This window comes from Anomaloglossus baeobatrachus, chromosome 5, assembly GCF_048569485.1.
Source record: "Anomaloglossus baeobatrachus isolate aAnoBae1 chromosome 5, aAnoBae1.hap1, whole genome shotgun sequence".
Taxonomy (NCBI): Eukaryota; Metazoa; Chordata; class Amphibia; order Anura; family Aromobatidae; genus Anomaloglossus; species Anomaloglossus baeobatrachus.
In genome coordinates, this window is record NC_134357.1 from 438,554,776 (window position 1) to 438,575,550 (window position 20,775).

The 20,775-nt window shown below is 59.9% G+C and overlaps 1 protein-coding gene across 2 annotated transcripts in view; it reads right to left on the minus strand.

Moving 5' to 3' along the window:
- RBBP8NL (RBBP8 N-terminal like) overlaps nucleotides 1-20,775 on the minus strand; it is a 101,589-nt gene that overhangs the window by 34,958 nt on the left and 45,856 nt on the right. The window lies entirely within an intron of this gene.

The window sequence follows — 20,775 nt, forward strand, 5'->3', positions numbered from 1 at the left end:
TATTGCTAGCAATTGCTAGCGATATCGTACGCAAAAGCACCTGCCCCCGTCGTACATGCAATATCGTGTGATTGCTGCCGCAGCGAACATTATCGCTACGGCAGCGTCACACGCACTTACCTGGTCGTCGTCGTCGCTGTGACTGCCGAACAATCCCTCACTCAAGGGGGAGGGATGTTCGGCATCACAGCGACGTCACACAGACATCGCTAAGCGGCTGGCCAATCAAAGCGGAGGGGCGGAGATGAGCGGGACGTAACATCCCGCCCTCCTCCTTCCTTCTGCATTGCGGCCAGTGGCAGGTAAGGAGACGTTCCTCGCTCCTGCGGTGTCACACGCAGCGATGTGTGCTGCCGCAGGAGCGACGAACCACATCGATAATCAACCATTACCGATTTTTGGTTTTGGGATGACCTCTCCATGGTGAACGAGTTTCACAATTTTTGAGGTCGCTTAAGGTCACTGGTAAGTGTCACACGCTGCGATATCGTTAATGACGCCGGATGTGCGTCACCAACAATGTGACTCCGACGATAAAACATTAATGATATCGTAGCGTGTAAAGCCCCCTTTACTTTGATCACTTTTGGTTGGTATTAGACACTGCATTCCAGGAAAACCCTAAAAGGCCTACTGTTTTGGTAAAAAATAATAAGCTGGGATGATTTAAGAAAACCTGCACTCGCAGGAGGTTGGGCCAGATGGCCCTTCCAACTCTACCATTCTATGATTAATATTTGGAACCATTTATCTAGACATCTATCACAATTTATTCCTTCCTCATATCCTTACGCTTGCTCTTTTATCCTGCTTCCAAAAAATTAACTTCAAGAATTGTTCCTTTGATATCTAACGTATTCTGTGCCTCAACAGGTGCCATTGTAATGAGATCATGAGATTTCTCCGGTGCCTCCCCCATACTCTGGAACACTCTACCTCAGCATATCAGACTCTCCCCTACCGTGGAAAGCTTCAAGCGGAACCTCAAGACTTATCTCTTCCGACAAGCCTACAACCTACAATAACCCTCAGTCTAGTAGACCACTGCGCAACTAGGTCTGTCCTCACCTATTGTACCCTAACCCATTCCCTGTAGACTGTGAGCCCTCGTGGGCAGGGTCCTCTCTCCTCCTATACCAGTCTGTTTTATACTGATAATGATTGTTGTACGTATACCCTCTTTCACTTGTAAAGCGCCATGGAATAAATGGCACTATAATAATAAATAATAATAATAATCATGAATAGACAACCAGGGGAGGACATAGTCAGAAGAGAGCTTCTGTGCAAGAATAGTATAAGTGCCTTTTGCAGTTGAAGCGCTCATCATAATTCACTGCTTTATGAGTCTATGAAAGAAGCTGCTTAGTGCTTTGGAGGTGGAAGTGGATCCCCTAACCTAAACCAATGGTATATTCCATGACGATACCTACAAGTGATCAGTTGAAAATTCATGTTCTTATTTTTTCGTTCAGTGTACCCCGGTTATCTGAACTAATTGTCATATCTTGTGCACAGCAGTTACTATGATCAGTCTTAAAAATATTAATTGTACAAGTCATTTAAACTTCCAACATTTTAGGTTCTGCAGTCAAGAGTGACCTGTCTAGACAGAACTTGTTCTGGATGCCATCTGTCAGGCGAGTAGACAATGAAATGATGGAAGTCTGCAGCAGATTTACTTTCTTGTTTATCAAAAGAGTGGTTAATAATTAGAGTAACAGCATATTGCTGTAAGCGTTAAAGGTGGTGTAACTTTTAGAGAACACATTACAGGTAGATGATTAGATTCCAGTTTACACCATTTATGACAAGCATTTTATCAAACAATATAAAGCTCTGTTCACACTGTTCTTTGCTCTATTAACGATTCTGATATTATTGACGTCAAAAATAGAGTAACCTGCAGCCTTGTAATCAGAAATACTGGAACCGCGATGGGCACCATATCAGGCTAATACGTGTTTCCTCAAAAATAAGACAGGGTCTTATATTTTTTTTTGCTCCGAAAGATGCGCCAGGGCTTATTTTCAAGGGATGTCTTATATTTTTCTGTGAACAACAATCCATGTTTATTCTTGAACAAAAATCAACATTTATTCAAATCTAATTGTGAGGTAAATCCGGAGATATGACGATAAATCATGATATTCAAGTATGTCAGGAAGCCCTCTCCTGGTGTCACCCCCCCTTTCCTTCACACAACTGGTTTAGCAACAAATCCCATGGCCATCTCCTGTGATATGGAGATGAGGTGGTGTGGGAACAATGGACACAGGATGACTCCCTGCCGTCACCCTGTAACAAGAGTTGTATCTCATTAGCAAGGCTATGGAACTAGCTAGACAGAACGACTCCAGAAAAAAATGGTTCATATCTCGCAAGCCATATTTCCGATAAATACGGCAACCATAAAAATGGTGTCTCCGCATGCGGACGATGCCGGCACACCCTTTTTATGGGAGCAGGACATTGGGAAATGCCCCAGGCGTGATATCAGCCAATGGGGAACTGGCAGGCAGGTCATGAGTCCCCTCGTTCTGTAGCTAAATTCATAACTGTCACAATGAGAGCATTGGCGTCCGCCTACGACGCTCCCAGGCAAAGTTATGGCCCATATTCCATGTTGTGGATTGTCCATAACTCAAGCCAGGGGTGGAGCAGTGCTCCCTCTGAGGTCACGAAGGTAGGAGGGGACCTGGATTTGCCCAGGTTGATAACCCTACTTCGGCCATTTTCCAGGGTTCTTTTCGCTGGGGGCACGTGTAGGAAACATCTGTGGGAAGGATCCTAGAAACCTGGGTACAGCGCCCCCCTGTGGCCAGACGCAACAAGGTAACTGCTGGAACTGTGTATGCCTGTTTGTAACCCATGCTTTGATTGTAACTGTACTCTGACATATGTATATTCTGTAGATTCCCTATTGTATATATTGTAGTTTCTAGTGTGCTTTAGGCTGATTAAATTATATAATTAATCTTGGGCTGTTCTGTTATCTCGATCTTGAATCCCACGTCTGTGTGTTCGGCTAATAGTTACCGTAAAACGGTTGGTGGCAGCGAATTGTGCCAAGGATTATTGTGGGGAGGCCAGTGAGATTCGGGGAGATTTTATATATTCCGCCCGCGGAGGTCGGGGGAATATATACCTTACTCTCACCGGGGACCCTTCAATAATCGGCATAAGTAGTATAGCGGCCTCCTTGCTTATGGTCGGGCAATTCCATAATTGGCCTGACTATAAGAGGGGCGCTAGAGAGCGCGTCACGTGCTCTGTCTGTCGGTCGGGAGGTATAAAGGAGGGGTGACCCCCACTTGTTACCCCCCGATTGTGACGTACTGGTAGCCAGCGCGGGGGGATTTCTGAGTGACCCCCCCCCGGTGGTTTGTGACATATTGGTGGCATAGCGGTGGGATCGAGATAATAGTGTGTGTGAGTGTGAGACCCATACTCCCAGACACTAAAGACTGCCTGCAGCAGCTGTGGCTGCTGGGGTCTTCAGACTAGCTCAACACTAGAGTGTCAGAGTGCAGATACTGTAAGGTGTGTGGAGGCATCAGGTGTCAGTTCTGTGTCAGTGACCAAAAGTCTGCAAGAATGGCTGATGGCACCAGGAGCAGAGCTATGCAACTGGCCAATGCTAAGGCAGGAGCCGAAGAGAGGGAGGACGGTGCTGTGGACAGCAATGAGGAGGTTGCCCACGAGTCCTCCAGGAGCTCGACGCCAGAAAACCGTTCTGCCGAGGACATTGCGCAACCTGGCACTGCTGGACAAGATGAGGAGGAGCTCACCCAAGGTTCCTCAACGAGCCAGATGCCAGCCCTCCGCTCTGAAAGGGACAGTGAATCGCCTAGCTCTGCAGCGTGCCGCAGATCACCACGTGCCATTCCACCGAGCCTGGGAGGCTCGGATAGCCTTCTTCAAATGGCTATGGCCCTTCTCCAGGCTGGAGACCAGAAGGGCTACAAGGAACTCCTGGCAGAGCGCAGGGCAGAGCGGCAGGCAGCGCGTGACGCTGAGGCTGCGGAGCGGCACGCAGAGCGTGAGGCTGCGGAGCGAGAGCGGCAGGCAGCGCGTGAAGAGCGAGAGCGACAGGCAGACCGTGACTACCAGCTGCAGCTAGCTCAGCTCCGGCCCTCATCAGCCACATGTGACCTTCGAGACACCAAACTTCCAAAGGTCCGTGTTGAGGACTTCCCAGTGCTGGAGAAGGATGGAGACTTGGACTCTTTCTTGACTGCTTTTGAACGGACTTGCTTGCAGCACCATCTGGACAAGGACCAGTGGGCCAAATACCTGACCCCCCGTTTAAGGGGTAAGGCCCTGGATATCCTTGGGGACTTGCCTGCTGAGGCAGATCAGGGCTACGACACCATCAAGCGGGCCCTGATCCAACAGTACAACCTCACTCCAGAGTCCTACCGCAAGAAGTTCCGGAGCCTACAGAAGGGACCAAAGGACTCCTGGGCTGACCACCGGCGGGCACTTGCCCGAGCTGCCGACCACTGGACCCAAGGCCTGCAGCTTTCCACCGGACCGGAGATCCTGGACTTGTTCATCACGGAGCAACTCTTGTGGAACTGCCCTGAGGATCTCCGCCAGTTCATCCGAGACCAGAAGCCAAAGGGGTCCACGGCTACAGCTGCCCTTGCCGATGACTACACCAACAACCGGGCCCCTGAGGCCAGGAGAGCGGCCACCAGCAGCACCTGGAGAGGGGGTAAGATGAATTCTGCGACTGCCCCACCTGCCCCTAGACTGCAGGGGGTGTCCCCCTCAACTCCCCTCTCCAGGCCCGTGGCGGAACCAAGACGGTGCCACCAGTGCAACCTACCTGGACACTTCAAGGCCATGTGCCCTCAGCGTCCCAAGGCCCCGGCTCCGTCCCCGTCCCAAGGGCCGCCCAAGGTGTATTGTGTGGGTGGGGGTGGTGGTAGGTCCCTGGACAGCTTCCAACCTGTCACCGTCGGCCGGTCTGTGACCATAGGACTGCGAGACAGCGCCTCGGAGGTGACTCTGGTGCGGCCTGAGATGGTGTCCCCCCAAGACTTGATCCCTGGAAAAACCCTCGCTGTCTCCGGGATTGGAGGCACTGACCCGGCGCTGCCTGTTGCTGACATTTATGTGGACTGGGGCGCAGGGCGGGGGGTGAGGGAGGTGGGGGTAACTGATCGGATCCCTGCAAACGTGCTACTTGGGACAGATTTGGGGCAGATAACCTCCCAGTTTGGGCCCCCCCCAAGGGCTGAACCTTCAGCCCGTACTGACATGACTCCTAACAATGTTAATGTGTTATCTATGAATGATGTAAGGGAGGAGGGAGTGAACTCTGATATTTCTGCTTGCATAGACACCATAGACACACACTCAGCTGCAGCTGTGACAGGGGAGGGGGTCAGAGAAAGGTGTGACAATGCCTCTACAAGTAACCAGCCTGTGAGCTGGGATCTGTTGCCCTCTGCAGGGATAAGCAGAGAGCAGGGTGCTGCAGGGGGAGGACCAGTGTGTGGGGTGGGGGCTACCACAGCAAATGTGGGGTCCCCAGAGATTTCACAGCGGGGTTCTGTTGCTGCAGGAGGGGAACAGGCAGGTGAGATTGGGGCCGGTCCAGGAGCGGAAGTGCTCCCAGGTAAGATCTCGGTGCATGGTTCCCCCACAACCGGGGTGTCAGGAAGCCAGGTAGGTCTGCCTGAACCGGCGACTTGGTCAGGAACGGAGGAGGAGCAGGCACGACCCACGGTCGCAGCGGCTGTGGCCGCTGTCACCCGCAGTGGGAGTGCTGGAAGCCAAGGGGCCTCCCGGAGGTCCGATAGCTCTTCCCCTTCTGACCAAGGGGCAGCCGAGTCAGGTGGAGGCCAGGACACAGGTCCCGGGGTACTGACTGAAGATGTGACAGTCTCGTCGATTCTGGCCACATCTAGTCAGGGGTTTCAGGCAGCGTTAGAAGCTGACGACAGCCTGAAAGCTCTTAAGGAGCAGGCGGCACAGCCTCCCTCGGACTCGGACCCGGAGCGAGTGGTCTGGGACCAAGGACGGCTGTACCGGGCCACGGTCCAGCAGGGTTCACCGGAGGCGTGGCCCAGGGACCGACAGTTGGTGGTACCCTATCCGTTCCGGACGGAGTTGTTGCGGATCGCACATGAGATTCCGATGGCCGGACACCTAGGGATCGCTAAGACCAAGGCCAGGTTAAACCAGCATTTCTACTGGCCAAAAATGGGGGCCGATGTGGCTGCCTACTGCCGTTCGTGTGAAACCTGTCAGAGAGTGGGGAAGGCGGGGCCACGCCCCAAAGCCCCACTGGTATCTCTGCCCATCATCGATGAGCCTTTCAGGAGGGTGGCTGTGGATCTGGTCGGCCCGCTGGCCATCCCCAGCAGCTCCGGGAAACGCTTCATACTGACGGTAGTGGACTATGCCACCCGGTACCCAGAAGCAGTGGCCTTGTCGTCCATTCGGGCTGACAAGGTGGCCACCGCATTGCTGGAGATTTTCTCCCGAGTGGGTTTTCCCCAGGAAATGCTCACTGACCGGGGGACCCAATTCATGTCCCAGCTGATGGAGGCCCTCTGTAAGCAGGTCCAGGTGCGACATCTGGTGGCCAGCCCGTACCATCCACAGACTAATGGCCTGTGCGAGCGGTTCAATGGCACCTTAAAGCAGATGCTTAAGATGTTGGTCGACTCCCATGGGCGTGACTGGGAGCGGTATCTCCCACACCTGTTATTTGCTTACCGGGAGGTTCCACAGGCCTCAACAGGATTCTCACCGTTTGAGCTCCTGTACGGGCGACGTGTGCGGGGCCCCCTGGCTCTGGTGAAAGAGGCTTGGGAAGGGGATTTGGCCACCCCTGGAGTGTCGGTTATCGAGTATGTCATGCGCTTCCGGGACAAAATGCAGGCCTTGACGCAACTGGTACACGACAATATGGCTCAAGCCCAGGCCGATCAGAAGCGTTGGTACGACCAGAACGCTTGTGAGAGGACCTACCAAGTGGGTCAAAAGGTGTGGGTACTGGTCCCCGTACCACAGGACAAGCTTCAGGCAGCCTGGGAAGGCCCATACCTCGTGTACCAGCAGCTCAACCCTGTGACGTACCTGGTCACCCTGGACCCTGCCCGTGGAAGGCGGAAGCCCTTCCATGTGAACATGATGAAGGCACATCATGAGCGGGAGGCATGTGCGCTCCCCGTGTGCAACCTGCCCGAGGAGGGAGAAGCGGAAACCCTCTTGGATATGCTAGCCCAGGTTAGGGCAGGCGGATCCATTGAGGATGTGGAGGTTGGCCACCAGCTCTTGGAGGACCAACGGTCCCAGCTGTGGGCCACCCTACACCCCTTCCGGGGGTTGTTTACCAACCAGCCCGGAAGGACTGACTTGGCTGTCCATCACGTGGACACTGGGGATCATCCCCCGATCCGGCGTTCAGCATATCGGGTCTCCCTGGAGGTGCAGCAACACATGCGCCAGGAGATTGACGAGATGCTGAAGCTGGGGGTGATCCAGGCATCCAACAGCGCTTGGGCCTCGCCTGTAGTCCTCGTCCCTAAGAAGGACCGAACCACTCGGTTCTGCGTGGACTACAGGGGGCTCAATGCGGTCACGGTCGCCGATGCGTACCCAATGCCACGCATCGATGACCTGCTCGATCAGTTGGCCGGGGCTCAGTACCTGACCATCATGGATCTGAGCCGGGGATATTGGCAGATCCCCCTGACTCGCAAGGCCAGGGAACGCTCTGCCTTTATTACCCCATTTGGACTGTACGAGTCCACGGTGATGCCATTCGGGATGAGGAATGCCCCTGCCACTTTCCAGCGGATGGTCAACACCCTGCTCAAGGGACTTGAAGGGTACGCGGCCGCGTACCTGGATGACATTGCCGTCTTCAGTCCCACCTGGGAGGACCACCTAGAGCATCTAGCACAGGTGCTCAGGCGGATCCACCGGGCAGGTTTGACCATCAAGCCGGGAAAGTGTCAGCTGGCCATGAGCGAGGTCCAGTACCTCGGTCACCGGGTAGGTGGGAGAACACTGAAGCCCGAGCCTGAGAAAGTGGAAGCCATCGCATCCTGGCCCACCCCCAGGACCAAGAAGCAGGTGATGTCCTTCTTGGGGACCGCTGGGTACTATAGGAGGTTTGTTCCATGCTATAGTAGCCTGGCAAAGCCCTTGACGGACCTCACCAAGAAGAAGCTGCCCTCTGCAGTCGATTGGACAATGGACTGCGAGACAGCCTTCCGGGCCCTAAAGGACGCCCTGTCCAGCCCGCCCGTGCTACAGGCAGCCGACTTCACGCGGCCGTTTGTAGTACAGACCGACGCCAGTGACTTCGGCCTCGGTGCGGTGCTCAGCCAGGTGGACTCTGCGAGCCAAGAGCACCCAGTCTTGTACCTGAGCAGGAAGCTGTTACCAAGGGAAGTTGCCTATTCCACGATGGAGAAGGAGTGCCTGGCCATAGTGTGGGCCCTGCAGCGTCTGCAACCCTATCTATACGGGCGCCACTTCATCGTGGAGACGGACCACAATCCCCTCAGCTGGTTGCACACCGTCTCTGGGACGAATGGGCGATTGTTGCGATGGAGCCTTGCGCTCCAGCAATACAACTTCACCATTCGCCACAAAAGGGGCCGTGACCACGGTAACGCAGACGGGCTGTCCCGACAAGGAGAGGTCGCGGACGGGCGCACGGGGGAACACCGGAGTGTGCTGCCCCCTAGCGCCCTCAAAAGGGGGGAGGTGTGAGGTAAATCCGGAGATATGACGATAAATCATGATATTCAAGTATGTCAGGAAGCCCTCTCCTGGTGTCACCCCCCCTTTCCTTCACACAACTGGTTTAGCAACAAATCCCATGGCCATCTCCTGTGATATGGAGATGAGGTGGTGTGGGAACAATGGACACAGGATGACTCCCTGCCGTCACCCTGTAACAAGAGTTGTATCTCATTAGCAAGGCTATGGAACTAGCTAGACAGAACGACTCCAGAAAAAAATGGTTCATATCTCGCAAGCCATATTTCCGATAAATACGGCAACCATAAAAATGGTGTCTCCGCATGCGGACGATGCCGGCACACCCTTTTTATGGGAGCAGGACATTGGGAAATGCCCCAGGCGTGATATCAGCCAATGGGGAACTGGCAGGCAGGTCATGAGTCCCCTCGTTCTGTAGCTAAATTCATAACTGTCACAATGAGAGCATTGGCGTCCGCCTACGACGCTCCCAGGCAAAGTTATGGCCCATATTCCATGTTGTGGATTGTCCATAACTCAAGCCAGGGGTGGAGCAGTGCTCCCTCTGAGGTCACGAAGGTAGGAGGGGACCTGGATTTGCCCAGGTTGATAACCCTACTTCGGCCATTTTCCAGGGTTCTTTTCGCTGGGGGCACGTGTAGGAAACATCTGTGGGAAGGATCCTAGAAACCTGGGTACAGCGCCCCCCTGTGGCCAGACGCAACAAGGTAACTGCTGGAACTGTGTATGCCTGTTTGTAACCCATGCTTTGATTGTAACTGTACTCTGACATATGTATATTCTGTAGATTCCCTATTGTATATATTGTAGTTTCTAGTGTGCTTTAGGCTGATTAAATTATATAATTAATCTTGGGCTGTTCTGTTATCTCGATCTTGAATCCCACGTCTGTGTGTTCGGCTAATAGTTACCGTAAAACGGTTGGTGGCAGCGAATTGTGCCAAGGATTATTGTGGGGAGGCCAGTGAGATTCGGGGAGATTTTATATATTCCGCCCGCGGAGGTCGGGGGAATATATACCTTACTCTCACCGGGGACCCTTCAATAATCGGCATAAGTAGTATAGCGGCCTCCTTGCTTATGGTCGGGCAATTCCATAATTGGCCTGACTATAAGAGGGGCGCTAGAGAGCGCGTCACGTGCTCTGTCTGTCGGTCGGGAGGTATAAAGGAGGGGTGACCCCCACTTGTTACCCCCCGATTGTGACGTACTGGTAGCCAGCGCGGGGGGATTTCTGAGTGACCCCCCCGGTGGTTTGTGACACTAATCATATCACATTCTGGATCATGAACATTTTGTGTTAATCCTATTACTGCTTCAGATGCACATTTTCTTATCAGATCGGCTATTCTCGTTGTACAGACCCAGTCCTATAGTGGTGGGTACATACCATATTCACAAGGTTTAATTTACCTGCTTATATGTATTATTCCCTATGAACTGCTAAGGTTACCCCAAAAAGAAAGCAGACACCCCCTAAAAGAATCACACTTACCAGACCCCAAAGAATTAGAGTTAGCAAGTGAATGGTCTCTCACATACAAATCTGCATCACGGTCATTTCCCCCTGCATTCTACAGCGGTTGGCTCCCCCTGGTAGCAGTATCGTGTGCTGCGTGATACTGATACCCAATCTTTTTGTGAGAGGTGCAATGCAACTGAAGCGGCGAGGGACCTGACAGCGACACAAATCTCTGTGTGAGAGGCCATCCAGTATCGGCACTTGCCAACTGTAATTGTTTTGAGTCAGGTGAGTTCCATTTTTTTTATTTTTTTTGGGGAGGTGTCTATTTTTTGAGGGTTGTCTGCTTTCTTTGATGAAGAGTCCTGTTGTATTCTTTAACTTTTTTAGCTACTTGGACACTTCCTTATGAAACTGCAATTAAGGCTTATTTTTGGAGTAAGGCTTATATTTTAACCTTCATCCGGCTGAATAGGTACAATTGTAACTATTCTGTTTTAAAATTGCAATAATTTTTTTTTTTTTTTCGAAAAGCCGTAGAGGGCTGAAATTTTGTGACATCTCAGCAGTTTTGGTCCAGAATATATTGGCCAAATTTCAATAAAATATCTCCACCTCCTTCCGAGATAAGGGGTTGAGAAATTTGGGCAAAATTATGCAGCCTGATGAAAATTAAACATACTCCAAAACCCCGCCAAAATTCTACCAGGGTTTATTTTGGAGGAAACAGGGTAGGAACCACTAAGGGCGGCTTTGCACGTTGCGACATTGCACGTGCGATGTCGATGGGGTCAAATCGAAAGTGACGCACATCCGGCGTTGCAGTCGATATCGCAACGTGTAAAACCTTTCTGATACGATGAACGAGCGCAAAAGCGTCGTTATCGTATCATCGCTGCAGCCTCCGACATTTCCATAATGCCAGTGCAGCGACAGGTGCGATGTTGTTCCTCGCTCCTGCGGCAGCACACATCGCTGTGTGTGAAGCCGCAGGAGCGAGGAACTTCACCTTACCTGCCGCCGGCTGCAATGAGAAGGACGGAGGTGGGCGGGATGTTTACATCCTGCTCATCTACGCCCCTCCACTTCAATTGGCCGCCTGCCTGTGTGACGTCGCTGTGACGCTGCACGACCCGCCCCCTTAGGAAGGAGGCGGGTCGCCGGCCAGAGGTACGTCGCACGGCAGGTATGTGCGTGTGAAACTGCCGTAGCGATAATAATCGCTACGGCAGCTTTCACTAGATATTGCACGTGCGACGGGGGCGGGGACTATCGCTGCAGCATTGGTAACACATTGTGACCGATGTCGCAGCGTCCAAAGCCCGCCTAAGATTGTTGGGTTGCATTTGGAAACTGATGTCAGAAGCTAGTCTGAGCCCAGACTTAATATAAAACTGAGTATGATTCTACATGGCTTAGAAAAATGTTAATGTTTATAGTCTTCCGAACAGGAAATCTGGTGACTTCCTTTGCTACTATAAGTAAATCATAAGAAAACCTGAGAGAATTTTGCTCAGGGCCTCTCTCCATTTATACTGAACATGTTCTCACTGCATCACTAAGGGCTAATAAATGTGTTAATAATTGTGAAAAGAATAGACCCTAGTGACAAGTGATTTTCTCCAGTGTCACCTCCAACTGAAGTGGTCTTCTACTGGATCTTTAGGACCATTAGTGTGTCTAGTGGTTATTTTGGCTTCTGAGGAAAATGGCTGGCCATGGTGTGAAGTGTTAAGGTGCTGGTGATACAGATCACGTTAAAATTGGTGGTATTGGCTAACTTTGGGTGCCTTTATTTTTCTGAATACACAGGTATATATATAGTACTGTATACAGGGCTGTATTTTGCCTTCGTGCTGCCCTAGGCACTTTAAGTGGTCGCGCCCCTTAGTGACAACGTAACACTGAATTTTCGCACTCGACATCTGTTTAAGGCAGATCTACTCTGTAAAACACTTTAAAAAGTATCAATGAGAAACAAAGGGCACTAACCCCCCCCCCCATGGGGATCACCACGGGCACATCAAAACATAGCATGAGTATAAAATACACTGCCCTCCCTTATAAATTATACCCACCACACCTTCCTCAATTATGAAATATGATCTGCACATTGACCTCACATCATGCTGCCCCCTCCTCACAGTGTCCCATGCATGCTGCTCCCTCCTCAATGTCCCATGCATGCTGCTCCCTCCTCACAATGTCCCATGCATGCTACCCCCTCCTCACAGTGTCCCATGCATGCTGCCCCCTCCTCACAATGTCCCATGCATGCTGCCCCCTCCTCACAATGTCCCATGCATGCTGCCCCCTCCTCACAATGTCCCATGCATGCTGCCCCCTCCTCACAATGTCCCATGCATGCTGCCCCCTCCTCACAATGTCCCATGCATGCTGCCCCCTCCTCACAATGTCCCATGCATGCTGCCCCCTCCTCACAATGTCCCATGCATGCTGCCCCCTCCTCACAGGGTCCCATGCATGCTGCCCCCTCCTCACAGTGTCCCATGCATGCTGCCCCCTCCTCACAGTGTCCCATGCATGCTGCCCCCTCCTCACAGTGTCCCATGCATGCTGCTCCCTCCTCACAATGTCCCATGCATGCTGCTCCCTCCTCACAATGTCCCATGCATGCTGCCCCCTCCTCACAATGTCCCATGCATGCTGCCCCCTCCTCACAGTGTCCCATACATGCTGCCCCCTCCTCACAATGTCCCATGCATGCTGATCCCTCCTCACAATGTCCCATGCATGCTGATCCCTCCTCACAGTGTCCCATGCATGCTGCCCCCTCCTCACAATGTCCCATGCATGCTGCTCCCTCCTCACAGGGTCCCATGCATGCTGCCCCCTCCTCACAGGGTCCCATGCATGCTGCCCCCTCCTCACAGGGTCCCATGCATGCTGCTCCCTCCTCACAGTGTGCCATGCATGCTGCTCCCTCCTCACAGGGTCCCATGCATGCTGCTCCCTCCTCACAGGGTCCCATGCATGCTGCCCCCTCCTCACAGGGTCCCATGCATGCTGCCCCCTCCTCACAGGGTCCCATGCATGCTGCCCCCTCCTCACAGGGTCCCATGCATGCTGCCCCCTCCTCACAGTGTGCCATGCATGCTGCCCCCTCCTCACAGTGTGCCATGCATGCTGCCCCCTCCTCACAATGTCCCATGCATGCTGCCCCCTCCTCACAATGTCCCATGCATGCTGCCCCCTCCTCACAGTGTCCCATGCATGCTGCCCCCTCCTCACAGGGTCCCATGCATGCTGCCCCCTCCTCACAGGGTCCCATGCATGCTGCCCCCTCCTCACAGGGTCCCATGCATGCTGCCCCCTCCTCACAGTGTGCCATGCATGCTGCCCCCTCCTCACAGTGTGCCATGCATGCTCTCCCCTCCTCACAATGTCCCATGCATGCTGCCCCCTCCTCACAATGTCCCATGCATGCTGCCCCCTCCTCACAGTGTCCCATGCATGCTGCCCCCTCCTCACAATGTCCCATGCATGCTGCCCCCTCCTCACAATGTCCCATGCATGCTGCCCCCTCCTCACAATGTCCCATGCATGCTGCCCCTCTCCATGAGCTCCTAATGCTGCCTTACTCTTTTCCATAATGACACCTCCATGCTGCCCCACTCATCATACTAAGACCACCACACTAACGCTTATGCTGAGACCCCCCCCACACACACACACACACACACACACACACACTACCCCACTCTTGATATTGACTCCCCTACATTGCTCCACTCCATACTGAGCTCCCAATGCTGCCCCCCTCTCATTCTGAGTCCTTACACTCCCCCCATCGATTTTGTCATTGCACTATCCCTCAACCCTTGTCCTCTGTCTCTAGCATTAGCCCCTCCCCCCAGCCTCCCCCCCCAGCCTCAGCCTCTCTCTCCCCCCAGCCTCCCCCCCCAGCCTCAGCCTCTCTCTCCCCCCAGCCTCCCCCCCAGCCTCTCTCTCCCCCCAGCCTCCCCCCCAGCCTCTCTCTCCCCCCAGCCTCCCCCCCAGCCTCTCTCTCCCCCCAGCCTCCCCCCAGCCTCTCTCTCCCCCCAGCCTCCCTCTCCCCCCAGCCTCCCCCCCAGCCTCTCTCTCCCCCCAGCCTCCCCCCCAGCCTCTCTCTCCCCCCAGCCTCCCCCCCAGCCTCTCTCTCCCCCAGCCTCCCCCCCAGCCTCTCTCTCCCCCCAGCCTCCCCCCCAGCCTCCCTCTCCCCCCAGCCTCTCTCTCCCCCCAGCCTCCCTCTCCCCCCAGCCTCCCCCCCAGCCTCTCTCTCCCCCCAGCCTCCCTCTCCCCCCAGCCTCCCCCCAGCCTCTCTCTCCCCCCAGCCTCCCCCCCAGCCTCTCTCTCCCCCCAGCCTCTCTCTCCCCCCAGCCTCAGCCTCTCTCTCCCCCCAGCCTCCCCCCCAGCCTCTCTCTCCCCCCAGCCTCCCCCCCAGCCTCCCCCCCAGCCTCTCTCTCCCCCCAGCCTCCCCCCCAGCCTCAGCCTCTCTCTCCCCCCAGCCTCCCCCCCAGCCTCAGCCTCTCTCTCCCCCCAGCCTCCCCCCCAGCCTCTCTCTCCCCCCAGCCTCCCCCCCAGCCTCAGCCTCTCTCTCCCCCCAGCCTCCCCCCCAGCCTCTCTCTCCCCCCAGCCTCCCCCCCAGCCTCAGCCTCTCTCTCCCCCCAGCCTCCCCCCCAGCCTCAGCCTCTCTCTCCCCCCAGCCTCCCCCCCAGCCTCTCTCCCCCCAGCCTCCCCCCCAGCCTCTCTCTACCCCCAGCCTCCCCCCCAGCCTCTCTCTCCCCCCAGCCTCCCCCCCAGCCTCAGCCTCTCTCTCCCCCCAGCCTCCCCCCCAGCCTCTCTCTCCCCCCAGCCTCCCCCCCAGCCTCAGCCTCTCTCTCCCCCCAGCCTCCCCCCCAGCCTCTCTCTCCCCCCAGCCTCCCCCCCAGCCTCAGCCTCTCTCTCCCCCCAGCCTCCCCCCCAGCCTCTCTCTCCCCCCAGCCTCCCCCCCCAGCCTCAGCCTCTCTCTCCCCCCAGCCTCCCCCCCAGCCTCTCTCTCCCCCCAGCCTCCCCCCCAGCCTCTCTCTCCCCCCAGCCTCCCCCCCAGCCTCTCTCTCCCCCCAGCCTCCCCCCCAGCCTCAGCCTCTCTCTCCCCCCAGCCTCCCCCCCAGCCTCAGCCTCTCTCTCCCCCCAGCCTCCCCCCCAGCCTCTCTCTCCCCCCAGCCTCCCCCCCAGCCTCAGCCTCTCTCTCCCCCCAGCCTCCCCCCCAGCCTCAGCCTCTCTCTCCCCCCAGCCTCCCCCCAGCCTCTCTCTCCCCCCAGCCTCCCCCCCAGCCTCAGCCTCTCTCTCCCCCCAGCCTCCCCCCCAGCCTCTCTCTCCCCCCAGCCTCCCCCCCAGCCTCAGCCTCTCTCTCCCCCCAGCCTCCCCCCCAGCCTCTCTCTCCCCCCAGCCTCCCCCCCAGCCTCAGCCTCTCTCTCCCCCCAGCCTCCCCCCCAGCCTCTCTCTCCCCCCAGCCTCCCCCCCAGCCTCAGCCTCTCTCTCCCCCCAGCCTCCCCCCCAGCCTCTCTCTCCCCCCAGCCTCCCCCCCAGCCTCAGCCTCTCTCTCCCCCCAGCCTCCCCCCCAGCCTCTCTCTCCCCCCAGCCTCCCCCCCAGCCTCAGCCTCTCTCTCCCCCCAGCCTCCCCCCCAGCCTCTCTCTCCCCCCAGCCTCCCCCCCAGCCTCAGCCTCTCTCTCCCCCCAGCCTCCCCCCCAGCCTCTCTCTCCCCCCAGCCTCCCCCCCAGCCTCAGCCTCTCTCTCCCCCCAGCCTCCCCCCCAGCCTCTCTCTCCCCCCAGCCTCCGCCTCTCTCTCCCCCCAGCCTCCCCCCCAGCCTCTCTCTCCCCCCAGCCTCCCCCCCAGCCTCTCTCTCCCCCCAGCCTCCCCCCAGCCTCAGCCTCTCTCTCCCCCTAGCCTCCCCCCCAGCCTCAGCCTCTCTCTCCCCCCAGCCTCCCCCCCAGCCTCTCTCTCCCCCCAGCCTCCGCCTCTCTCTCCCCCCAGCCTCCCCCCCAGCCTCTCTCTCCCCCCAGCCTCCCCCCCAGCCTCTCTCTCCCCCCAGCCTCCCCCCCAGCCTCTCTCTCCCCCCAGCCTCCCCCCCAGCCTCAGCCTCTCTCTCCCCCCAGCCTCCCCCCCAGCCTCTCTCTCCCCCCAGCCTCCCCCCCAGCCTCAGCCTCTCTCTCCCCCCAGCCTCCCCCCCAGCCTCTCTCTCCCCCCAGCCTCCCCCCCAGCCTCAGCCTCTCTCTCCCCCCAGCCTCCCCCCCAGCCTCAGCCTCTCTCTCCCCCCAGCCTCCCCCCCAGCCTCTCTCTCCCCCCAGCCTCCCCCCCAGCCTCAGCCTCTCTCTCCCCCCAGCCTCCCCCCCAGCCTCTCTCTCCCCCCAGCCTCCCCCCCAGCCTCAGCCTCTCTCTCCCCCCAGCCTCCCCCCCAGCCTCTCCCCCCAGCCTCCCCCCCAGCCTCAGCCTCTCTCTCCCCCCAGCCTCCCCCCCAGCCTCTCTCTCCCCCCAGCCTCCCCCCCAGCCTCAGCCTCTCTCTCCCCCCAGCCTCCCCCCCAGCCTCTCTCTCCCCCCAGCCTCCCCCCCAGCCTCAGCCTCTCTCTCCCCCCAGCCCCCCCCCCAGCCTCTCTCTCCCCCCAGCCTCCCCCCCAGCCTCAGCCTCTCTCTCCCCCCAGCCTCCCCCCCAGCCTCTCTCTCCCCCCAGCCTCCCCCCCAGCCTCAGCCTCTCTCTCCCCCCAGCCTCCCCCCCAGCCTCTCTCTCCCCCCAGCCTCCCCCCCAGCCTCAGCCTCTCTCTCCCCCCAGCCTCCCCCCCAGCCTCTCTCTCCCCCCAGCCTCCCCCCCAGCCTCAGCCTCTCTCTCCCCCCAGCCTCCCCCCCAGCCTCTCTCTCCCCCCAGCCTCCGCCTCTCTCTCCCCCCAGCCTCCCCCCAGCCTCTCTCTCCCCCCAGCCTCCCCCCCAGCCTCTCTCTCCCCCCAGCCTCCCCCCCAGCCTCAGCCTCTCTCTCCCCCCAGCCTCCCCCCCAGCCTCTCTCTCCCCCCAGCCTCCCCCCCAGCCTCAGCCTCTCTCTCCCCCCAGCCTCCCCCCCAGCCTCTCTCTCCCCCCAGCCTCCCCCCCAGCCTCAGCCTCTCTCTCCCCCCAGCCTCCCCCCCAGCCTCTCTCTCCCCCCAGTTTCCCCCCCAGCCTCAGCCTCTCTCTCCCCCCAGCCTCCCCCTCCCCCCAGCCTCCCCCCCAGCCTCAGCCTCTCTCTCCCCCCAGCCTCCCCCCCAGCCTCTCTCTCCCCCCAGCCTCCCCCCCAGCCTCAGCCTCTCTCTCCCCCCAGCCTCCCCCCCAGCCTCTCTCTCCCCCAGCCTCCCCCCCAGCCTCAGCCTCTCTCTCCCCCCAGCCTCCCCCCCAGCCTCTCTCTCCCCCCAGCCTCCCCCCCAGCCTCAGCCTCTCTCTCCCCCCAGCCTCCCCCCCAGCCTCTCTCTCCCCCCAGCCTCCCCCCCAGCCTCAGCCTCTCTCTCCCCCCAGCCTCCCCCCCAGCCTCTCTCTCCCCCCAGCCTCCCCCCCAGCCTAAGCCTTTCTCTCCCCCCAGCCTCCCCCCCAGCCTCTCTCTCCCCCCAGCCTCCCCCCCAGCCTCAGCCTCTCTCTCCCCCCAGCCTCCCCCCCAGCCTCTCTCTCCCCCCAGCCTCCCCCCCAGCCTCAGCCTCTCTCTCCCCCCAGCCTCCCCCCCAGCCTCTCTCTCCCCCCAGCCTCCCCCCCAGCCTCAGCCTCTCTCTCCCCCCAGCCTCCCCCCCAGCCTCTCTCTCCCCCCAGCCTCCCCCCCAGCCTCAGCCTCTCTCTCCCCCCAGCCTCCCCCCCAGCCTCTCTCTCCCCCCAGCCTCCCCCCCAGCCTCAGCCTCTCTCTCCCCCCAGCCTCCCCCCCAGCCTCTCTCTCCCCCCAGCCCCCCCCCAGCCTCTCTTTCCCCCCAGCCTCCCCCCCAGCCTCTCTCTCCCCCCAGCCTCCCCCCCAGCCGCTCTCTCCCCCCAGCCTCCCCCCAGCCTCTCTCTCCCCCCAGCCTCCCCCCCAGCCTCTCTCTCCCCCCAGCCTCCCCCCCAGCCTCTCTCTCCCCCCAGCCTCCCCCCCAGCCTCTCTCTCCCCCCAGCCTCCCCCCAGCCTCTCTCTCCCCCCAGCCTCCCCCCCAGCCTCAGCCTCTCTCTCCCCCCAGCCTCCCCCCCAGCCTCAGCCTCTCTCTCCACCCAGCCTCCCCCCAGCCTCTCTCTCCCCCCAGCCTCCCCCCCAGCATCAGCCTCTCTCTCCCCCCAGCCTCTCTCTCCCCCCAGCCTCCCCCCCAGCCTCAGCCTCTTTCTCCCCCCAGCCTCCCCCCCAGCCTCTCTCTACCCCCAGCCTCCCCCCCAGCCTCAGCCTCTCTCTCCCCCCAGCCTCCCCCCCAGCCTCTCTCTCCCCCAGCCTCCCCCCCAGCCTCAGCCTCTCTCTCCCCCCAGCCTCTCTCTCCCCCCAGCCTCCCCCCCAGCCTCTCTCTCCCCCCAGCCTCAGCCTCTCTCTCCCCCCAGCCTCCCCCCCAGCCTCAGCCTCTCTCTCCCCCCAGCCTCCCCCCCAGCCTCAGCCTCTCTCTTCCCAGCCTCAGCCTCTCTCTTTCCCAGCCTCCCCCCAGCTTCTTTTCCCAGCCTCCCCCCCAGCCTCAGCCTCTCTCTCCCCCCAGCCTCCCCCCCAGCCTCTCTCTCCCCCCAGCCTCAGCCTCTCTCTCCCCCCAGCCTCTCTCTCCCCCCAGCCTCAGCCTCTCTCTCCCCCCAGCCTCCCCCCCAGCCTCTCTCTCCCCCCAGCCTCCCCCCCAGCCTCTCTCTCCCCCCAGCCTCCCCCCCAGCCTCAGCCTCTCTCTCCCCCCAGCCTCAGCCTCTCTCTCCCCCCAGCCTCCCCCCCAGCCTCTCTCTCCCCCCAGCCTCCCCCCCAGCCTCAGCCTCTCTCTCCCCCCAGCCCCCCCCCCCAGCCTCTCTCTCCCCCCAGCCTCCCCCCCAGCCTCAGCCTCTCTCTCCCCCCAGCCTCCCCCCCAGCCTCAGCCTCTCTCTCCCCCCAGCCTCCCCCCCAGCCTCTCTCTCCCCCCAGCCTCCCCCCCAGCCTCAGCCTCTCTCTCCCCCCAGCCTCCCCCCCAGCCTCTCTCTCCCCCCAGCCTCCCCCCCAGCCTCAGCCTCTCTCTCCCCCCAGCCTCCCCCTCAGCCTCTCTCTCCCCCCAGCCTCCCCCCCAGCCTCTCTCTCCCCCCAGCCTCCCCCCCAGCCTCAGCCTCTCTCTCCCCCCAGCCTCTCCCCCAGCCTCTCTCTCCCCCCAGCCTCCCCCCCAGCCTCAGCCTCTCTCTCCCCCCAGCCTCCCCCCCAGCCTCTCTCTCCCCCCAGCCTCCCCCCCAGCCTCAGCCTCTCTCTCCCCCCAGCCTCCCCCCCAGCCTCTCTCTCCCCCCAGCCTCCCCCCCAGCCTCAGCCTCTCTCTCCCCCCAGCCTCTCTCTCCCCCCAGCCTCCCCCCCAGCCTCTCTCTCCCCCCAGCCTCCCCCCCAGCCTCAGCCTCTCTCTCCCCCCAGCCTCCCCCCCAGCCTCTCTCTCCCCCCAGCCTCCCCGCCAGCCTCAGCCTCTCTCTCCCCCCAGCCTCCCCCCCAGCCTCAGCCTCTCTCTCCCCCCAGCCTCCCCCCCAGCCTCTCTCTCCCCCCAGCCTCCGCCTCTCTCTCCCCCCAGCCTCCCCCCCAGCCTCTCTCTCCCCCCAGCCTCCCCCCCAGCCTCCCCCCAGCCTCTCTCTCCCCCCAGCCTCCCCCCCAGCCTCAGCCTCTCTCTCCCCCCAGCCTCCCCCCCAGCCTCTCTCTCCCCCCAGCCTCCCCCCCCAGCCTCAGCCTCTCTCTCCCCCCAGCCTCCCCCCCAGCCTCTCTCTCCCCCCAGCCTCCCCCCCAGCCTCAGCCTCTCTCTCCCCCAGCCTCCCCCCCAGCCTCAGCCTCTCTCTCCCCCCAGCCTCCCCCCCAGCCTCTCTCTCCCCCCAGCCTCCCCCCCAGCCTCAGCCTCTCTCTCCCCCAGCCTCTCTCTCCCCCCAGCCTCCCCCCCAGCCTCAGCCTCTCTCTCCCCCCAGCCTCCCCGCCAGCCTCAGCCTCTCTCTCCCCCCAGCCTCCCCCCCAGCCTCAGCCTCTCTCTCCCCCCAGCCTCCCCCCAGCCTCTCTCTCCCCCCAGCCTCCGCCTCTCTCTCCCCCCAGCCTCCCCCCCAGCCTCTCTCTCCCCCCAGCCTCCCCCCCAGCCTCCCCCCAGCCTCTCTCTCCCCCCAGCCTCCCCCCCAGCCTCAGCCTCTCTCTCCCCCAGCCTCCCCCCCAGCCTCTCTCTCCCCCAGCCTCCCCCCCAGCCTCAGCCTCTCTCTCCCCCAGCCTCCCCCCAGCCTCTCTCTCCCCCCAGCCTCCCCCCCAGCCTCAGCCTCTCTCTCCCCCCAGCCTCCCCCCAGCCTCAGCCTCTCTCTCCCCCAGCCTCCCCCCCAGCCTCAGCCTCTCTCTCCCCCAGCCTCCCCCCCAGCCTCTCTCTCCCCCCAGCCTCCCCCCCAGCCTCAGCCTCT